Here is a 17,103-nt window from a genome sequence, read left to right on the forward strand (position 1 = left end):
AAAAAAAAAAAAAAATTTATATATATATATATATATATATATATATATATATATACAAGGCAAGTGATGGAGCTGGGATTCTGTGACCATCTGACCACAGGGCCTAGATTTTAAACCACAGGGATATCCTGCCTAATTTATCACAAATAAATGTTAGTTACTGTTATTATCATTATTGTTTCTGTAATGATCTCCTTTCCAAAACATAGCCTGTAATATCCACACAAGCCCAGGGAACTCACCATTCAGCTAGTAACCACTTAGGCACAGAGACCGGGCTCCTAAGTCAACCAGGCAATCACTCACTAAGTCAACAATCTCTTAAGCGTTCCCTGAGAACCCCTCTGCATCCGTTGCTCTGTTAAGCACCGCGTGGGGCTTCAAACGCTCTGGTCACTGATCCTGCAAAGTCAGCTCAGCCTCCATGAAACAACCGGGGAACGAGGACAGGAGGGAGCACTGGGAAGGACGGGACAGGACCTCAGGACGCTGGATGCTGTGCCTGGCTTGGCGCCATCTCTCTAGGTGACCTTTTCCAAGTCAGCTGACCTCTCCGGTTTTCATCTTTAAGTGAGAGGACTGACCTAGAGGCCCTTAAGCCCTGAGATTCGAATCCACCATTCTATTCTGACTCTCTTGTAATCAGACTCCCTTGCCTCCGAACAGTCCATTTCTGCGAGAATATATGGTAACCCTTCATTTCTCTAACACACTGACTGGACACAATGCCAGGCACTGTGAATAGCGCCCAGGATTAAAACACAAGACAAAGCCTACACTTTGTAATGAGCTCTGAGAGCACGATGAAGTCTCACCATGGGAAATCTCGGGAAGAGGGCAGCCCTTAGGACACCTGCGCGTGCCCGGTGGGCCCCCATCGGGGCTCTGGGTGTGGCCCCGAAGGACTCTGCACCAATCTTAGGACCCAGGGTCCCGGTGTCCCAGGTGCCCAGCAATCTGGGAAGGGGGTGCCATGCTAACCTTATGGGGCAGATAAGAATGTCTGTGAAAAATAAGGCACAAGCCAGACAACCAGGGAGATGCTTGAGCTGAGGGTTAGGTTTGTTTTCTGAAAGTAATAGTGTTGTGTGCAATAAGCCAAAGAGATGAGAACTCAGCCGGCACTTAATTACTTGACTTTCTTCACTTTGATAAAGTATACCAATGGCCATTTTGATAGCGATCTTTTATGTATGTGTATGTGAGTGCGCACGCGTGCCTGCTTCTTTGCGAAACACTTCGACAAAAGATGCTACCGACTTTATTTAAAGATCAGTTCATCACACTTAAGATATATTTGCTTTTACAGAAACTCCTTGGAGGGAAATAATTCAGTGAGTATAACACTTCCATTAAAAAGAAACTGATTTTAAAATGTGCTTTTCAAACTCTGACAAAAACAATTCTTTGATTTTCTTTACGTACCACAAAAGGCAAACATTGTTGTGTGGACAATGTAACAAATAACATGAGTTGTCAAGTGAGACATTAAACATTTATTGATTTAATTTTTAATAAAGACTTTTAAACATAACCCAAAATGTCCATCAATCTTTGACATGGGAGGAAGTAGCACTTTGGTAAATTCCATCTCCTACCACAACTGAAGTCGCAGAAGATGTTTATGGTTTTTAGAGAGGGCAATGACGGTATTCTTTACAGGATGGTCAAATATTTGCAGAATATAACATTAGAAGGCACAAAAAGGTATAACATAAAAATGTATTATTTTGACAGGTATTTAGGTAATGGATACACCCTCTTTGCTATGTCTCTACCAAAGTACCCAGTGCATGGGAGTCTACAGAGAATTTAGTTCCTAAATTGGCTCCAAAAATGTTTTAAGCAATGGCAACATTGTTAGAGAACATGAATAAACTTCAAGGATGACAGCTCTGAGGAACAATACCCTCTTGGATATATAAATTATAGCTTTCTTAAGCCTAGAAAGAAAAATAAAATAAAATTTTATTAGTGATCATCCCCGGGGTGAAGAATTATGAGTGATTTTTTTCTTCTTTATAATTTTGTCTGCTTTCCAAACTTCCTATAATGAGCACGTGTAACTTTAACAATTTGAAAAAAAAATCTTTTTACACTCTCAAGATTCCTGATGTAAAAAGTGAAAAGGCTTTGGAACCAGACAAACTTGGATTCAAATCCCTGCTTATACCCTTTCTAGCTTGGTGCCCTCAGATAAGTTACTCAGCAGCCAAAGTTGAACATGAAACGGAAATAATAATACATGCTTAAAGCATCATTTTGACTGTTAGAGGTGAGATATTGTACATGCTTAGCACAGAGTAGGAGCCCAATAAATGACAGTCACTCTTCCATTTATAGTACACAGGCAAGAGAAGTTAGGCTCTTCTAATAACAGTAAATAAATTTGTTGGTGTTTATAAACTGATGCTTCAGGCCGTTTGTTTATGGAAACACTGAGTGTTTACTACATAATTTTCAGAAAATTTCTAACAATTAAAAGTTCAGAAAAAGAGTAAGTAAGAGGCTTCCACCTCACTCTCCCTTTCATCACATTGATTAGATTCCTACAGTCTGAGACTCTTGGGTTTACTGGTATTTGCCACTTTGCGGCTGTGTTCAGAAATCCTCTGGTTGGGATGGGAGTTGGGAGAATGGGTTACAGTGAACCCTTTAGAGAAAAGAGAAAGAAACCACAGCTACCACAATCAAGATCTTTTCCATATTGTCATTCCTTATGATGAAAGTGAGTAAAATAAACTATGGGATTGCTTAAATGAAGGGCGAGGGACTAGATCAGAGATTCTCTGGCTTTTCTTTTTTTTTAATGGTAGTTATGTTGATATTTTCATCCTATTCGTGTGAAAGTAGTTCAGTCAAGTAGGTTTATGATAAAATACATGTACCTAACAGAATATGGCTGGTGGGGGTATGTTGCCCTTGGTTATATGTTGCTGTACCTGACTACAGCAAGAAATATTGATTTAACTGGCTTTAGTATCAAGTCAAGTATTTGTTGACACATGGAAACGAAAAATATCAAGGAAAAGCTTGATATATAGGTCAAATCCCATTTCAACTCACTCCAAGGGACGGTCCAAAGTCTTCTGCTTCCCTAAAATTGTGTTCTGAATGATGCTTGTCCCAATCATAGATTCTTCTCACTACAATGGGATTTGCTACATAAATGAATACTGGTATAGATTTTTAGGCAGTACAATTTACTGTAGAAAGTACAGCTCAAAAAAAAAAAAAAATCATGACATACTTAACCTCTCCCTCTCTCTCAACCCTGGAGGCATATTTTGCTTTCTACCTGAGGTGTGAACTGTTCTCTCCTTTTCAATGTTTGATTGCTTCTTGTTCCTCTCACTTTGCCTAGTACAGAGCAGACGCTCAAAACATAGCTGATGAAGAAATGAGCTGAATGAAATGCGGTACCAAAGCAAATAAGGGAAATTCAGAATAGTTTCCTGCATAGAAGGAGAAACAAAATTTAGAAATTGATTCAAGATGAGTATAGCAAGCAGGGTTAGCATTCCCAGCTAGCGGGCTCAAGGAGTCCGGGGCTCCGTGGGCCCTCTGTTGGCTCCCTACTGCTAAGTGTTCATGGGGGTCTGTATAAAACATCCAGCACTTGGTTGACCCACACCCCGCCGATCTCCGAGGAATGCCACGGAGACATTTCAGTCATTAAGTACCTGAAGCACCTTCATAAGGGTCCTACAGTGAGCCCAGGCTGGGGTGGCCAATGAACAAATTCTGTCCTTTTAAAGGACAGGGAGAGAGGGCCACCACGACCACCTGGGAGGCAAGGAAGGGAAGGCAGGTTAGCCGGCAGCAGCCCCAGGTGAAAGGGAATGAGCGCAGCCCCTGGGGTGGGATTGACTCTCTGGCAGCCTGACTCAAAGGCAGTTTCTGAGCCCTTGCCTACGTTACCAGGGGCTGGGGGGAAACCACAGGAGACTTCAGGAAAGTATGCGTGATGTCCAGTGTCAAAATTCCTAACTTCTTCTCTTTCATTCTCCCCTTTGGCAAAATGATTGCTTTAATAATCAAAGAGTTTCCTATCATTGTTTATAATGCAACCCTGTTGGAATATGCTTTTCTATCTGATAGTCTTTTATTGTGAGCCTTTTTTTTAGTTGAAAGCTAAAATAATGTGCATCAAATATACAAGTTTTGCTTCTATCTTGGAACAACATAATAGACCTAAATGGCTATTTTTATAAAGGTCTGTACTGTGTTCAAAGGAACCACCTACTGATGCCAAGGGCTTCCTTCCCTCATCGAGGGATGTGCCACGGGAGTGAGTAGTTAAGCTCTGAGAGATGCCAAGCTCGCTGGGCACTGGGGGCTTCCTGGGCAGAGAAAGGGCCTGTCCCTTTATTATTGGATAGAGTATAAGCAAAGAGTTAGGAGGGTCTGGAGAGGTTAGCCCCAGGAGTGGTGTATTTTTACATATATTTTACAAATATTCCCATTATTCATTTGAAAATATTTTAAATGGTAAATCGGCTTCTCCTTGGGCAGCATGACCTGTGGCCATTAATTAATAACTTGGGAGCTAACCATGAAAGCACTTTTGAGTTCACCCACTGGTTTGCTCAATGCATTTAATCCTCCCTATGACCTTTGTGCAGGAGTCATTATCTCTGTGTGAGAGCAGAGGGAGCTGAGGCTCAGAGACAGTAAAGCACTTTGCCTAGTGTTAGACAGCTACGGAGTGCGCGCTGGATGGAGCCACATCTCGGATCCCATCCACAGATTCACACCCATCGTCTTGTGCACAGTTCTACCTACTCACTAGCTGTGCAGCAAGCCCAAACTGAACTCGCTGGGCCCTTCCCACCTGCAAACCACGATGGGGCACAGACTCTCCACCGGCCAAGCTGGTGGGCGTGCTGTGTCGATACAAACCTTCTTAGTCTTTAGGCTACGACGGACACTGTTTCTCCCTTGTAAGAACTAAAATGACCGAAGGAACGCTGGGACACTTCTAAGGCAAATGTGTAAGCTCAAGGGCTATGAAAATTCAAGAACTCAAAAACCAAAGATAACTTTCTTGACTAGACAAGAGTTGGGTATGAGCTCTGCAACAAAGTAGCTCTTGGATATGAAATATTACTACTAGGGGTTTTTTTTCTTTCATTTTTCCTAAGAACTGAAACCTACAAAATGACAAACCAGGATTACCCTATTAAAAGACAACTTCAATTGCTCCTTTGTTCTAAGAAACTGTGTGTTGGGTACTGACTGGCAATACCTTATACCTTGATTTTCATATTAATTATGCGTTTTTCCTTCAAAAATTGACTGCCACACTACACGCTGTGAGTCAGATTTGAGAGCTGCCAAGATAAATGTTCCGAATGGCTGACTTTTTAAAGACAACCTGTCAGTTCACCAAATAATTCTTTGGAGGTTTGTCCCAGTAAATGTTATGTCTCCCCTATACCTATACTTATACCTATAGCAATTGTTACAGCTCTTTCCTGATGTAGCATCTTACAACTAAGGCTAAAGATTTTTCCTTTCAACCCCTAATATACAAGTAATGAAACTTATAACCCCTTTTGACAGCATCAATTTACTTTGGCTGTTACTGTTTAATTCCTATACTGATTTGTGTGAAATACTCTGATTCCTAGTGAGATAAGTAATTCTGGCCTAGTCCATCCAACTAAAACAAAGATGACTTTTGTGCTTTTGACTAAATGAATGTTTTCTTCCCTGAGGTTTGCTTTCATCAAATCATCATACCAATGTTTGATTTCCTTTAGTTAGCACCTTATTTTAATGAGGCTTGATTCCAAAACATATAAGAACATATGCACACAAGAGGTACTATATTGAGTAAGCCAAGAGTTCCAGCCAAGTGTCCTATCTTTTATGTGGCACCAAGTGACATTTTGTGAAAAGCACAATGGTAACTATTCATGCCGCCAGCCTTAAAAAGATAGGCATGAACTGCCTGCCAGAATGGAAAAGCTTAAGCTTTGAAATCAGACAGCTGGCTTCAAATACCATCTCTACCACCACTATCTCTGTGACCTTGGGCAAACTACTTGTCTCCCCTCAGAGCTTTTTCATCCAAAAATAGGGGTAACAGATGTACCTCAACGGGGTTGTGGAAGAGTTAAATGAGAATTTTGAGATTAAAAAAACAAGCATATAACCTGGCATATTAAGGAGATACTAAAGAATTGATCATTTTTTTCTGCCTCTCTGTAAAATGCCATTAGTAATTCATTTTGTTGTCTATGCACACAAAAAATGTAATAACTGTGGTGCTCTTTATGACAGCAAAGAACTGGAAATGGTCTAAGCATAGGGAAATGATTACATTAAGGTACATTCACATATTGAAATGTATGCAGTCATTCCAAATATTTCTCAAATAATGTTTTTTGACAAGAGAAATTGCTACCCTAGAATTTAAGTGAGGAAAACAGACAAGAAAACCTGTATAATAACAATAATAGCTCACATTTACTGAGCATTTACTATGAGGCATGCACCATGCTATGTACTTTACATTCATTATTTTATTAATTCTTTCAATAAACCTACTAGATAAATGCTATTATTATCCCTATTTTATAGAAGTAGAAATTGAAGTTTTGATAGTTTAAGCAATTTACAGTCACTACATGAGTAGCATAGCCAGGACTGAAATCTCCAAGTGTCTGATTCCAAAGCACTTTTGACTACTATGTCACACTGATTGCTCTGTACAAACTGCCTAGGTACACCATGAAGCTAGTTTAAACACACACACACACACACATGTATGCACATACTCACAACTACACATACATCCATGTCTGGAAGGAAAACACACCAGATACTAACAATGACAATCTCTGGGTGGTGAAATTTTAGCTGACTTTTAATTCTCTTTTATCCATTTCAGTATTTTTTCCAAATTCAACGAGTATGCAATTATTTTTACAGTCAGCAAAAACGTTTTTCAAAAAAAAACTTGTGAGAGTATTTTGGAAAATCTGAAGCACTACCAAAGAGTAGTATTTTTAAGAAGCAAGAGTTTATTCCTTGACTTATTACAGATTTAAGTTCCTCGTGCTACTATTCTTTTAAATTATTTTTTCTTTCCATCCAGTCCAAGGTAAAAAGTGTGTAAAAGACTATTTTGTACACAAGTAAAACAAAACATAGGACACAAACACCATATGTATAAGTGACAGACATTTGATATTAATATAAAAGTCAAAGAGTTTGTGTGAGAAGGAAAAAAAACCCTCTTTGAATAATACAGGATTTTCCATTTAGAGAAAACACATCCATTAGTGACATGATGCCATCAGTGCATCCTCTGTCATGGTCACAGTTAGTGAAACTGTCATGGAGCCATTTACATAGACTCCAGCATGCTATTTGGACATCATTCAGCCTGATTACTGTCTGTCCCAGGAGATGTGAGTATAATGATGTGCTGGAGTGACACCTAAGGAGTGATTTCCTGTCCCACCACCAATTAGTTTCCAAAGCAATGATTCCATAAAGAGAACTGAATGATATACAAAAAAGCAATTCCTTTGAACCAAACAAGTTCACGTGAATTGAAATTATAGGTGAAGTATGAATTTACTTTACAAAATTACTTTTTAATAAATTAAAAATATTTACATATGTTTTTTAGTAAACTTTTCTAAGGAAAAATGAATGCAATCTAAAAGTTACTCCAATTCATCTCGTTTCATTTTGTAATATAGTTCTATGATTGGCAATAAGTGGATCAATAACGATAATGCCACTAAGGCATCGGACTAAGTCTTTCCTAACTGTATCCTCTTAGAGAGCTTGGGGGCAAGAAAGTAAACACGAGTGCGAGATGATCAAACTAGTTCAAACAAAGAAACAAAAAACAGCTAACACAATTCATGTATGGATGTCAAGAAGTTTCTTGCAGAAAGATACAGGGCTCTCTCTGTCTTGGTCCACATTTTATCAATGACAGAGGAAGTACCTTTCTCAAAAAGTGTAATTGACAAATAAGTGAAAAATGTACCACTGAGAGATTGAACTTTTAGAAATTAGTATTCAAAAATGTCTTGATGGAGAGGAAAAATGATCTGCCGAAATGGGACAAAATGTAACAAGAATAAAGGTAAAGTCCTCTACGTGTGTTCCCAAGGTTAACTGCACAGATACAGAATACGGGAGAGCTGGCTTTGTAGGGGCTATCTAGAAAGAGACTGGGAAGTTTTACTTGACTTTGAATATAAACTAACAACGTGCTGCCCCTCATTTCAAATGGAGGCCAACACAGGATCTGACCAGATCAGCAAAAGAAGGTGCCCTGGACGGGGAGTTAGCTGCAGCTGTGTGTCCTCCGCCACTCAGAGAACTCAGGAGCAGGGTGTTGAGTTCAAGATGCCTCGCTTTTAAAGTGGCACAGGCAGAGTGGTGGGCGACCAGAGTGTTAACAGGATGGAGAATCTCAGCCAAAAAACTGGAACCACGTAAGCCTGAAAAGAGAAGACTTCGAACAGGAGATACAATAGCGATGGTCAAATATTTGACCACACTCAGGTGCATGACTATTCTGTGGCACTCCAAAGGGCGATAGGAGATGAACAGGGAAGCTACAGGGAGGCAGATTTCAGTTACTGATGTGCGTGATAATGAGTATTGGTCCAACCACAAATGAGACAAGGTCCAAATCTAAAGGGGTTCAAGATCTAGGAGCACTGCAGGCTACCGTGGGCAGCAGTCCTCAGTGTCACAAAACTGTGACCACCTCATTCTTGGCAGGGTTCGAACGGCAGCTGGCTGACTGGGATACTGTGGAAGGGATTCCTTCTTCTGGGGGGACCATTAGGCCACAGCATCCACTATCTCTTTCCAGTGCCCACCTTCTATGCTTCTAATTTCACATCAGTAAAATTCACGAAGATACTCAGTGCATTTATGTAAGCAATAGCTAAATATGCCTCGCCTTAATAAATGAGAAATAACTATAAACTTAAAGACAATTCAGGAGATTCAGAAGGTGAAATCCTACCAAAGTTTGGAAATGATACATTAATGTTGTCATGACAACCTTAGATGATATCACCCATTGCAACTGCAACAGTTCTTGCTCTGGGGCTACCAGAACAATAAATGAGTTTATATATTCAGTGCCACAAACCAGCACTAAATACTATTTTTAATGCTTTTATTTTTAATTTTAGAAGTAGTAGGTTTATACTCTCTCCTTGAGTATTCTCAGGTTGAATATGACACTATACTGAGGCTGTGGTATTGCAGTGGGGCGATCGAGATTACATCAAGAGCCCAGGAAGTCACTGGCAGCCCCCTGCATGTACTGAATCCAGTCCACCATTCAGGCTTCACAGGAGAAATGAATGAGAAAGGACAAAGACCTTCTAGATCAGGACATTAGCAGTCACAGTAACCAGCATAACATCTTCCACTTTCCCCTTTAAAAATTATAGGGCTGCCCAGGTTCCTGTAATAAACACAGGTCGATCATAAGCGGCAGTATGTCAGATCAGACTATCTTACTGCCGCTTATGGGTTTCCTCGGTTATATATTAGCAAACACTACAATACAGGAAAGTGAGCCCTCACTGAGAACAACACTGCCTCCAATCAAAACCATTCTCTCCTGAGTATATAAAGCTTTTCCCCCTTCTTGTAAGTAACAAAGGCTACAATAAAAGAACTTCCCAAACACCCACAGTTAAGGAAAGAACGGCTCCTACAAAGTAAGTGTGAAATCTGTCCCTGGTATCTAATTTGTATATGAATCTTCCTTTTCAGGGTATTTTAGTGGCTTCCTTTATCTATAATTTATCAGCAAAGAATAGAAATAAAAATTTATTTTGATGGCAGTGCACCTGACTATTCAGAGACTCGAAAACTTGCTTTGTTTATTCTTATATTACCCTGGCAGAGGATGTAAACATGCCTTTTTTCTTCCATGGCTTCATGTTGTATTCATAATCCCAGATGAATATTTTCACAAATGCAAACCATTAGGCAGGACAGGCCTTAAGCAGAATGTGAAGGCAACCTCCTTCTGGTCCTTTTTCACCAGGGATGGCTGAATTCTGACCCTCCTGGCCCAGGTTTCTTACCTCCTTCTTATCAGTCTCAGGGAAGGGTCTATAAAATCATTCAGTCTAAGGAGCACATGTCTGACCAGTTTAAGTTACCACTTTCATAGCGTTGCATTTTAGGCCCTGGTGCTGGGCACTTTATACCTTGTTTTATTTAGTCGTAAAAAATCATAACAAAGCAAGTAGGTATTATTAATTTCACTCCATAAATGAGAAAACTGAGGTTCAGGAAGATTAAATAACTGGCTCAAGTTCATTACAGCCAGCCAATTACATGCGTCAAAACCAGGCTTCTCAACCATCAAATCAAATCTGTTTTCCTTGTCTTCTAAACCATACTGGTCTTAGGAAAGAGAATAGAGTTTTTATCACGCAGGCTTTTGCATATTAGAGAGCAGGAAAGAGAAGGTGTTGATATTTGAAAAGCCCTTTTGAGCAGAATGAATTCTGAAATCACACCATAAAGGCAGCCACTTTTCTTGCCCACAGTCAAGACCAGCCTTCTCACAGGGAACAAAGAAGTGGATGTACCATAATTTAGGAAAATCAGCCCTATACTTGCCTTCCCCTTCCCCTCCCAAGTTGCACATGTGGTACAAATGGGACCCAGAGACCAGTGGGGCAGCCAAACAGTGTTTGGTGTCAGGGGTCTGGAATCAGGGAAGAGCCAGTATCAGGCAAGCTCTTCAATTCCATAAATACCTATTAAACTAGCTGAGTTTCCTGCCCATTGCTGGCCGGTGTTATAGAAGCTTGAAAGGGAGCAGTAGGCACTCACTCTAGGGCTTGTATCTCAGAGGGAAGACTACTGGCTTAAGAAGGCTTGGAGATATGTGATGGGATCCTTACCCAAGGCAATTTGAGTTTCCTACACAAGACCTCAAATCAGGACTTGGAAATGTGAGAGAGAACCTGGGGCACAAAGTGAAAATGTGGTACCCAAGAATGAGACAGTTCTGGCTTCCCAGGTAAGGCCAGACAGACTGCATGGTTAACCCAATGGAGAGTCACTCGGGTACAGGTGGAAAGGAGTTGTAGCTCCTGCCAAGCGCCCAGACTGGTCCCAGATCCTGCAACTAGGGGAGCAATCACCACACCAGGGTGGTCACCACTTTCTCAGGCCAGTCTCTGTACAGGTATGACTTTCAAACTCTTATTTTTAGCCTAAGAACCTTTCCTCCTACCAGAATCTTATACTAATGCCTAATATGTAAAAGCAAATCAAAGCAACTGCCCAGGGGCCTTCTTCTCAGGACCAAAGGGCTCAACAGAACACAGCACACAAACCACCAGGAGAGAGGCGCTGACTCCCACAGCCTATCAGACTCACCCGCACCTGATTCCTGAATTTTTCCCGTGATACTCATGGTTTCCTCCCCTCACCTCCAGGTTTCTCCCTCCTGCTCCATCCTGGTAAGCTCTGGTTTCCCATCACTGGTTGGCTTTTCCACTTGAAAACAAAGCTCTGCATATCTCTAAGGACATATTATCTTCTGGGTCCTTGTGACAAGGTCCTTGGGACCCTGAGGAAGGTCTGTATACCTTCCTCAAGCCGTCTGGGCCAAATGATCCACAGACTGCTGCCCTCAGTATCTTAAGGCATAACTGAGGAGTACTAGTTGTTGGGCACGTCATTTTGTTTGATGCGCAATGGCTTTATCATGTACATATTATTGAGGCTCAAGACAGTGGAGGACCTGGGACTTCTCCCACTGGGAAAGGGTCCATGGCAGGATGGGGGAATCTCAGAGACCTAGGTGTGGCTCTTGGTGTTTTGTCTGTACCTCACAAGCAAGAGGCTTCCCGGGACTCCACTTGCCCTGCCCTAGCTCCTCCTGTCTACCTCAAATCCTCCCTCTAGCACACAGTATCCCCGTTTCCCTCTCCTGATGGTGACTGGGTGGGCCTGGCGAGACAGATGTGCCAGACTCGTGATTTTAGCCCCGTGCACACTGTATGAAGGACTCCTGGCTGTAGTTTTCACAAACTGTCTCTCTGATTCTGAATTTTATCTAAAGCACTTTAATATCTGTGGACTTAAGAAACTGAGCAGCTGCTGCTTCTCTATACCTGTAGGGCTGACTTAATCATTCAAAAAGCTCCTGGGGGGCTTCCCTGGTGGCGCAGTGGTAGAGAGTCCACCTGCCGATGCAGGGGACGCGGATTCGTGCCCCGGTCCGGGAAGATCCCACATGCCGCGGAGCGGCTGGGCCCGTGAGCCACGGCCGCTGAGCCTGCGCCTCCGGAGCCTGTTGCTCCGCAACGGGAGGCCACAACAGTGAGAGGCCCGCGTACCGGGAAAAAAAAAAAAAAAAGCTCCTGGGCTTGGCTCATACAGGATGCATCTCCTGGGAACAAGGAGATGTTCTATAACGATGCTGTCCAATATGACTATTATGCGAGACACACAGGTAGTTTAAAATTTCCTAGCAGCCATGTTAAAAAAAAATAATATAAAGAGAAACATGAAGTTAATTGCAATAATATATTTAATTTAACCCATTATATCCAAAACGTTATTGTTTTAACATGTAATCAATAAAATTTGTTCATGAGCTATTTTACATTCCTTTTTGCATAACAAGTCTGAACCCGTGGTGTATTTCACACTCATAGCACATCTCAGTTTGGACTGGGTGCATTTCAAGTGCTCGGCAGCCACAGGCAGCTAGTGGCCACGGTACTGGACAGCATAGTTCTTCAATCTCTTGTCTGTTCCCATCCCTCCTCTCGTTTCTCTCCTGTAACAACTCATTTCCTTTAATAGGGATGCTGTGGGGAGGGGTAGTCAGTGGGGACCTGGATCATTAGAGAAGACTTTGATACACACCCGAAGGGAGAGCCCAGATCACAAAGGAGCTTTTGTGCCAGGCTAGGGATCTTAGATTTTATCCTGGAGAAACAGTGACTCTGCTGAAGGATTTTAAGCAGCAGAGAGTCCATGATCAAATTTGCCTTTTAGAAAGGCGGCAGTGTGGGGAAGGGATTGGAAGCACGCCAGGCAGAAGGCAGGGAGACCAGTTACAAGGCTACTGCAGTAACCCTCAAGAGAGTGATGAGGGCCCGAACCTAGGCAGTCGTGGTGGTAACGGCCTAGAGAGGTGAACGCAGATTCAAGGGTTTGAGAAGACAGTTTTTACACAGCTTAGTCATCAATGAAAAGTACGGGTTGAGGAAGAGTGAGGATCCTAGAACAGCTCCCGGATTTTAAACTTGGTCAAGTGGATTTCATTAATTGAGGTAGAGAACACAGAAGGAATATGCTGGCTGCAGAAGTAAGAGTTCTGAACTCCCTGAGTTTAAGACACCTGGAGCAGATGTCAGAAGAGTTCGGAGTTGCAGATTTAGGAATCGATGGCATATAGGTGGTAGCAGAAGGAAAGAGTAGGTGAGCAGAGGATTGAAGGGGGAACCCTAGAGGGTACCGAGGTCTGAGAGGAGGAGAGGAACCAGCAGAGAAGTCTAATACAGAGCAGTTGGGCAACAGGAAAGACATCAGGAAAGGAATGACTCAGAAAACAGGTGGGCAAGGTTTCAAGGAGTAGTGATCAGTAACACCAGAAACTCCTGCACAATGAAGCTGGCGGTCTGCAGGACAGAGGTGGCCATTATGAGAGGACAGGGCTGTAGAGGGTTGGGGAGGTGTGGGTGTTGTGTGAGGACCTGTTCTTCAAGGAGCTGCCTTCTAAGCGCAGGAGGGAGATGCAACGTGACCAGACCAACAGGGAAGGGGCCGCAGGGATTTTGTTTGTTTTGACTTCTCTTGTTATTAAAGAATGGAAAGGCTTATGAATGCTTATGCGAGGAGAGAGAAGGCTGGTTGAGATCCTGAAGGAAAGCGAGATAATGGAGCAAGGTCCCTGTCCAGACAAGTGAGCCTCTGACTGGAGGAAAGTAAAAGGTAGAAAAGGAATGAGGAAGAAGGGCCTGCCATTTATAAGGAAGATACAACGTGACCATTGCAAAATGACTTTTCTTTATTTAGAAATATATGTGAAATATAATTACAGGTGAAGGCTTTTTTTCTTTAATAGCACTACACATCATGTATAAAATCAGATAAAAGTCACTAGTTTTCTGGAGCTCCAGTCGTGTGGTCTTGGTGTATTACCAAATCTTTCACATCCCTTTGGACTTGGCCTCCACATCACCTCAGGGGACGTTCATCACTGGGAAGGGCCACAGCGTGGTATATAGCTGGTGGCCTCTCTGATTGGTCGGTGTCTGTGCCGAACTGATAGGTAAATATTTCCCGTATCACCACGAATTACCTTAAAGGGTGGTGTAAGAAGAAAGCCACTGATGAACTCTGCAGATTGATCAAGCTATGTAACTTCCTAGAGCCCCCTCCTTAAAAGGATACATAATCCCTACCTTGCAAGACAGCTGTTAGGTTTAAATGAGATGATCACTAAGTGGTGGCCATCAGGATGATGACGATGATTGTATTCACTTTGCTCTGAATTTCTAGGAATTGCGTGCTGCTGTTAATGAATTAGTGCTTGGCAACAATTAGCATCTTGATCCCCCAAGGAGAATTAAAGACTCAATCCTAGCGTTAGGAAGGGCCCCTAAAAATCCTAATGGCCATCTGACGTTTGCATCCTTTCTTCATCCAGTACATATTCAGTCGCTGCCCTCAAACTGCCTGGGCTGACACCTGCTCTACAATGTACTCACTACTCAACCTTCCTAGGCTTCAGTATTGCCTGTCAGTAAAATGGGTGGGTGGGGGGGCAGTAGCACTGCTTTGAGGAAGAACAGAGATGATGCATGTATTGAGACATTGCCTGGTATATGGTATAGCTCATGCTTAAATACATTTAATCGTGGGGTCTTACCACCTCATGAACTAGCACAGTCCATAACAGGACCACCTTCCTTATACTGACCCCAAATCTGTCTCCCTGAAACTCACACCCATCGGTCCTAGTTTTACAGTCCATGGAGTAGTTATACAGAATCAGAATCTGGGAACTATAACAGTATGTTTACTCATTTACTGAGCTCTGCTAGGATCACTGGGCAGGGTCCCACAGATGGCTGGCTACTTGGGACCACAGTCAGTGCTGACCTCTTCCTATTTACATTACTATGAAAGTTTCCATCTTCAGTGGTGTTTCCATACCGCAGGAGACCTCTTCAAGCATTCTAAGGCAGTTGGGTGCTACCCAGAAACGCACCAGTTATACGGCTTACAAGACTTATTTTGTGCTTTATGTCATGGTCAGTTCAGCACTTGGCACCAAAGTACCTATTTCAGGTCTCCGTATCTCCTTTAAGTTTCATTACGGAACACTGCAGACCACCAGTACCCAGGAGAGTCCTAGTGGCATTTCAGCTTTTGAAGCAGTGGTAGTATATTAGAGGACTGATGTTAGAGTCAAAACACCCTGCAATGCCTGGCCTGTGTTCCTCCCAACACTGCTGCCCTTCCCTCATCTCTATATTCCCAATAATAGCTATTGAAATCTGACCCAAAGCCTTTCAACAATCAGCTCAAATAACTGTCACTCTAGGAAGGTCCCCACCGCCCTCCAATCTGAAGGAAATTTTCCCTTCTGAGCTCTCTTAGACCTTTGTTTCTGAGATACACGTGTTATTTCTCCTGCTGGACTATAAACTCCTTCCTGGCAGAAACAGTGCCTTGTACAAAGTGAGTCTTATTAAAAGTTGAAAGAACTGCATTTTGTCCTGAATACTATATGATGGGTGTGGCAATTTTTCCCTACCTCACTTTTCATCCCTAGATGGATCCCCAGATGATTTATTTTTTTAATGTACAACAAGCTTTTAAATGAAAAAGTTGGGTGGCTCTGCAATACAGTCTTGGATTTTGGAGCCAATTAGCTGAATATTTATAAAACTGAAAACTCTAACTGTTTTATGTATAAAATACTGGCATAAGGCCTCAATCCTTTCATTTTTGCTAACTAATGGGACTCATCACTCCACCTTAAAATAATGACAGCCTCCTTAATTCTAACTCACATTGCCAGCCTCCATCAGTACCTCAACTCTGGAAAATGCCAAGGCCTCAGAATCCTCACAGCTGATGAATGGAGAGGCTGACTAGAACCACTGAAGAAAAATGGGGAAAAAACTCCTTGACAGGCGCCTCCTTCAAACGCTTGTCCCTTTTATCCAATGTCAACATTAATTTCTCTGTTAACAAATATTTATTGAGGTCATGACTAGGTGTCAAGCTGCAAGCTAGGCTCTGAGGACATGACGATGAGCAGTATACAGGCAATATCAAAGCCCATCTTTAAAAAAAAAAATTCACCTTTCTAGTTTATTGATTCTATAGGTCTACTTATCAAGGGCTTGCTATGCCCAAAGCTTGTAGATGGGTCAAAGATAGCATACAAGGTACATCAGTGCCCTCCAGGGACTTGCAATCTCATTGGGAAAGCAAGAATTGTGAACACAATAGTATAAGAGAGTATCTACTGGTCTAAAGAATGATGTAGACAAAAGGGCAGAAGAGGAAGAATCCAATGAGAGTAACATGATTAGGGCAAGCAGACTTAACTTGGAGATTGTGCTTAGGTCAGAGGAAACAGGAAAAGACATTCTAAAAGGGAGAGCATGAACAAAAGGGTACAAAGTCATCTTAGAAGGACAGTGAGATCCAATTAGTAGGAATAGAAGATCCATGTTAGAAAAGTAGAAAATAAGGTTGGTAAGTAAAATTTGGGCAAGAGTGAGGTATATCCAAACCAGGTTGAGGGGCTTCCCCGGTGGCGCAGTGGTTAAGAATCTGCCTGCCAATGCAGGGACACGGGTTCGAGCCCTGGCCCAGGAAGATCCCACATGCCGCAGAGCAACTAAGCCCGTGCACAACTACTGAGCCTGTGCTCTAGAGGCCGCGAGCCACAACTACTGAGCTCACGTGCCACAACTACTGAAGCCTGCGCGCCTAGAGCCCGTGCTCTGCAACAAGAGAAGCCACGACAATGAGAAGCCCGCACGCCGCAGTGAAGAGTAGGCCCCGCTCACTGCAACTAGAGAAAGCCCACGCGCAGCA

At 42.4% G+C, this 17,103-nt stretch overlaps 1 protein-coding gene across 3 annotated transcripts in view; it reads right to left on the reverse strand.

Moving 5' to 3' along the window:
- SPATS2L (spermatogenesis associated serine rich 2 like) overlaps positions 1-17,103 on the reverse strand; it is a 165,623-nt gene that overhangs the window by 143,825 nt on the left and 4,695 nt on the right. The window lies entirely within an intron of this gene.

This window comes from Monodon monoceros, unplaced genomic scaffold (genome assembly GCF_005190385.1).
Source record: "Monodon monoceros isolate NGI ecotype Baffin Bay Population unplaced genomic scaffold, NGI_Narwhal_1 Super_Scaffold_16, whole genome shotgun sequence".
In the NCBI taxonomy this organism is placed as follows: domain Eukaryota; kingdom Metazoa; phylum Chordata; class Mammalia; order Artiodactyla; family Monodontidae; genus Monodon; species Monodon monoceros.